This window comes from Phoenix dactylifera, chromosome 11 (genome assembly GCF_009389715.1).
Source record: "Phoenix dactylifera cultivar Barhee BC4 chromosome 11, palm_55x_up_171113_PBpolish2nd_filt_p, whole genome shotgun sequence".
Lineage (NCBI taxonomy): Eukaryota > Viridiplantae > Streptophyta > Magnoliopsida > Arecales > Arecaceae > Phoenix > Phoenix dactylifera.
In genome coordinates this window covers 10,204,111-10,209,606 of record NC_052402.1, presented here as the reverse complement: position 1 = coordinate 10,209,606, position 5,496 = coordinate 10,204,111, and the positions used below count along the sequence as shown (strand labels likewise).

The 5,496-nt window shown below is 35.6% G+C and overlaps 1 long non-coding RNA gene across 1 annotated transcript; it reads left to right on the top strand.

Annotated features, from left to right (window-relative positions):
- The first annotated feature begins 4,765 nt into the window (after positions 1-4,765).
- Positions 4,766-5,239, top strand: LOC113462324. Its single transcript, XR_003384501.1, has 3 exons — positions 4,766-4,801; positions 4,882-4,990; positions 5,132-5,239. It is a non-coding gene; the product is annotated as an uncharacterized LOC113462324 (long non-coding RNA).
- The last annotated feature ends 257 nt before the right edge of the window (positions 5,240-5,496 follow it).

Genomic DNA, 5,496 nt, shown 5'->3' with positions numbered 1-5,496 from the left:
AATGAAGTAGTTAATGGTGGGGTTACCATTATCCTCGTTCTTGTAGATTTTTTAAGAAAAGAAATTTGTCCATTGTATTATTTTTTGAGGTCTTAAAAAAAGGGCATGGAAATACATAGAAACTTTTGAATAGAAAATTGAAAATCAATGTAGCTCAAGTTTCTTCGAAAATGTAAAATCTTTGGTGCGAGAAGAAGGGGTGATCCATATCATCTTGACTTGGTTTCGCTTACCCTCTTTTTTTAATAATACCGAATTGGGTTCTTCTCCTATCCGTATCGAATAGAACATGCTGAACAAAATCTTTATGTAAAACCTGCTCAATTTAGATTGAAAAAATCGTATAGATTTTATGAAACCATGTGCTATGGCTCAAATCCGTAGTCAATCCTATTTTTCATAGGAGTAGTTGACAATTGAATCTAATCTTTGGCATTATTTTACTATCTATAATAGTGCGAAAGAAAGGTCCGACTTGGGTTGTTAAAAAATAGTGTGGTTGATTTTCTCGAAATACCTTCGTTACTCTGCTAAATTGGCATCGTGAACTGTGCTACTTAACGAAGTACCAAGTGATCGGTGGAAGACGATTGAGAGACTCCGTGGAGTGATTTTTTTTGAAACAATAAACTTCCAGAAATAAGGCTAATAAAAGCATGCCTTTATGCCTTTCAAGATTCCTCAGTTCCATCCTTGCATAGGTAACCGTTTTTAAAATATAAATAGGTATTAATGCTAACAAAAACTGAATACTTATGCCTTAATCCTTCGTCATTGCAAAAGGGCAAAAGGATATTAGCAAATAAAAATTAAAGGAACTTTGTCTTGATTTTTTTTTCGTTGACCAAAATCGGTGGAGTCCTTTCAAAAACGCCTCAAGCGTCCGCTAAAAACATAGGACTGATTTACTTCCTCCTCAGGTCTTCGAGAGCAGATTTGTTGAAGGTAAGTTTTTAAGTGGTTAACCAGTTATCATTTTACCCATTCTAGAGTAGGAAAAAAAGAATGACCTTCCCACAATGATTAACTTCGACTTTGCGTTTGCTTAGGAAAGAAATTTGATCTTATTGCTATATTGATGCTTTCTAGCTAGAAGACCCTTGTATCAAAGTGTAAATGGTTTCTTGACCTATTCTTTCAGCCTTGTCATGCAATAGCTTTTGTCATATTGTAGTATCTATATGATAACTGGTTTTTTCTATTTATGAAATGATTTTCTACAAATATTGTATCTTTAGTTGCTTCTATCTTTTCTTTTATTTTGAGAAAAGATTGGCCAATTCTAATCACTATCTTTAAGAGTTACAACAGCAATTAGTGAAAAAATAGAGTAAAAAGGAAAATGAACAAGACAAAGGAGAAGAGATCAACAAGAGGATATGAAAGAAGAGGAAATAGCTAGAGAGAAAAGAAAGGAGAAAACTAAGAAGAACTAGATTGAGCACCAAGCTCCAGGCAAAACAACTATAGATTCTTTGCAATAGTGGGAGAAGCCAAAGAGATCTAATCCTTGAGGAGGGAAAAAAATGCAGTGGATTCCTTTTACAAAAAAATTCTAATTCCTTTCTTACCAAACATTCTAGAAAACGAACATTAGAACTAGACGGGGGAGCATTTTAAAATCTAACATTTCAGTTTGTTGTTCTGAAAAAGAAACTTTTTAATGGAGGGTTTCAACTAGTCCAGGCATGCTGATTGCTTACGCTAGTTTGTTTTTCACCAAAAAAATCTTCTTATATCAGAACGCAGCACGTCTAGATGAGAAAAACCAGTCATGGCAAATTATAACTAGGCTTTATGCAGAAAAAACTTCAATCGAGATATTATGCATGGCTATCATTAAAATTTATTGCTTAATTTGTAGCAAATGTTAATGGTATTAATATCAATAAAAATTTTTTAGTATTGATGTCATTAATGATGGAAGTTTTACTATTAAAGTTTATTGGTTGATATGCAACAATTTGACCATTGAAGCATGTGATTATTATAATTTATTACATTATTATATAAAATTTTAAAAATTAACGGTTGACAAAATAAACCCAGCGCATCCTAGATATTTGTGGCAGGATTTTATTGATTGAATATTTCACGTAGTACCTTCAAAGGAGGGAGGGGGTTATATATAGCACAGATCTCATAGGTCTACAGCTAGGAATATCCATACATTGCTTGAAGAATATCATGGTGACTGTCAATAGCTCTTCCCTTCTTTTATTTATTGAAGTCCTTTCGTCAAAGTCCCAATTCGCTTCTTCACATGGTCATGCAATAGCTTTCAACATCTTTTTTGACGGATCTATAAGAGAATTGGTTTTTCGTTTTACATGAAATGTTTTTTAATTAAACATTATTTTGTAGCTTTGTGTCCTTTTTATCATTGGCAATAACATCATTTTTTTTAATTGCTTCTACTTTTCTTCCGTCATTCTTCATGTTCTTTTATCTCCTCCATGCAGGAAATCACACCATTTCTTTTGTTTTTACTTTCGATTCGATTGGTTAGTGGGGCTACTGATCAGGTCATCAATGTATTGGATCATGGGGCTGTCGGAGATGGCGTACACGATGATACCCAGGTATAAGAGTTCCATCTCAATGCCTTGAAAGATCTGTACGTGTGTGTGTGTGTGTGTGTGTGTGTTTGTATTATTTTTCCGTCTATGCAAGTCTTGCTCCCAATAAATTGCTATCCATTTATTCTTCTAATGATCTTAAAATTTGCTAAAACTTTTAAAAATCTTCCAAAATTAATCTTCCCGAGGTATATTAGAATGTGGCTTTGTCTATGTCCGTAAAATGCGATGACCAAAACCATTAATAATGCAGCAATGGACTGTTATATGCTTAGAAAATAAAATTTAGAGCTTAGCTTTGCATTTATTACAGCTATGGTATATGTGAACAAAATAAAAACGGTATAGAAACATGTGTTTTATTAATTACTAACTAGCTACTGGAGACATATTATGTACTTTTTAAGGAAAAAAATGAAATAAAACATTTAAATTTATTTGTTTACGGACAAAATTTTTATATTTTTTCTTATTTTTAATCTTGGGATTGTAATTAGAATTTTTTTCCTTTTTTGGTAGGAGAATTAGATTATGTCTTTATTTGTTTATCATAGTCGGGATTATGTCGTACTTGTTTGCAGTTAGGGTAGTAATTAGGTTGTTTTCTTAGCCGAGTTTTCTAAACCTTCTCCCTGTATTTATTCATTACTGGGAATATATAGGTAATCTAGAAAAAAAAATGAGATTGTATTGTTGATATGAAAAGTGATAGACGAAGAATGTTCTCTGATTTCGAAACTATAGTTTTTTTATACTATATAAAGAAGCAATAATTTTTGATCATATAATTTAAAAAAAAGTACTATTCATTTTTCCTAAAATACTTATACATTTCTGATAATAAATAAATAAGAAAAATTAAAAGTCCAACTTACAAACAAACAGAAAGAAAGATAATCACAATCTTGAAAGCTAACAAACAAGGTAAAACATTAAAAATCCTGGATGTATATGCATGCATTACTAGACTAGTGGGTGACTACGCTGCTATGATGGTTGTGTTCTCGAGCACATGCAAGCAGGCATGTATATATGGATGCATGTGTACATACGTATATGATCAGTACAAATTTATGCACGTAGATCCATGTCAGATTGCACCCGTACCAGTAGTTGCGCATTGAATTATTGTAAATTGGCGTCTTTTAGGCGTTCATGAAGGCTTGGACGACTGCCTGCATATTTAACACTGGGTGGCCAACAATTCTCGTCCCTTCCGGAAAGACGTTCCTGTTGAGCCCATTGACATTCGAAGGCCCCTGTCTTTACGTCAGCATCCATGTTCGGGTATAATATACATTTAACTGGAGACATTGGGCGACGGTTCCAATAGAGCTAGCAACGAGAGTTGGCTTTTCTTTATTTTTTGACATGAAAGTTTTCTCGCAGGTCGAAGGAAATATTGTGGCACCTGACAAACTGTGGACCTCCCAAAATGCCACCAGTTGGATCACATTCAGAGACATCAATGCTTTCACCGTCGATGGTAGTGGCCAGATCGACGGCCGAGGTTCCGTCTGGGGGGACTGCAAGAAGAAAAATGTAGCAACCTTTTCTCTTTCGAGGCTATATCTATCCCCTCATTTTTTCCCCCTTCAAAGCTTATAGCCTGATATTTCCCCTCTTTTTAACTTCTATTGCAGAAATGTGACAGCGTGCCTTCCGTAAGTATGCTCTTCCAGCACATCTAATTATATGTTTTTGAATACTTTGGACAAAGGCAAGTTGTTTTGTTTATGTTGTTTTCTATCAAAGGCAAGTTGTATATTTGATAATTTGGAATCCCACCGTATTTTTGTGGTGTCTCGTAATTGCCAGATTAATCATTGTTCTTATGACAGGCACTTGGTATCTTACGCTGTGTGGATTTCACCATCGTGGGCATGAAACTTCTCAACAGTCCAGGGAAGCACCTCACCGTGGACAGCAGCAAGTGGGTTCACTTGAAGGGGCTTAGCTTCGCATCTCCGGCAGACAGCCCCGACACTGATGGCATATACATTGTAGAGTCTCATTATGTCGAAGTAAAGGATACCGCCATTGGAACAGGCAATTCTCTCAACCAAGATGGCAAACGAGACATGTAGCTTTAAATTTGCCCGTCTACTGACTGAATGATTTCACTTTGTATAAAATATAGGGGGTGATTGCATTGCGATCGGAACAGGATCTTCAGACGTGAACATAACCGGGATCGCATGCGGCCCTGGCCGTGGCATAAGGTCAGTTTCAGGTTCCTACGTACTGATGAACTGAGAGCAAGTTACAATGGTCTTGACCATATCTCTCACTTCATGTACAGCATTGGAAGCTCGGCAGGGAACGGCTCAAGTGTGATAGTGGAGGATGTACATGTCTCAAACGGCAGTTTCTATCAATCGGATGGTGGTCTGAGGGTTCAGACATTGCAGGTGTGCACCTAAACTTAATCTGAATCCACAACATTAAGAAAGAGAAACGATCAATTTATATGAAACAATTGGAATTCATCAGCATTCCTCCAAAAGGAAGAAGTACTCATGGCTATATTTGTTCGCTTTTGTGTTGTGAAGGGAGGGTCCGGTCATGCTAAAGGGATCTTATTCGAGCACATCAATTTTACTTCAGTCGGGAGCCCCATAGTTATAGACCAGTTTTATTGTCCCGGCGCGCACTGCAAAAATTCGGTAACAAATTACTTTTACTCATCGATTAACTTCTTACGTCAATGAGCTTTTTGAGTTATTGAGAAGACATAGTAGGGCAGCTATGATGTGAACCAATCCATTTAAGACATGAGTAGCTTTATAGATTGGTGATTAAACTAATAATTTTTAATATTGGCTATTGTGAAAAATATTGGTGCGCAAGTGTATTCCATTAATTCTCTTATTTGTTCTTTTTCTGCTGTTTTGTTCGAATGACAGACATCAACTGT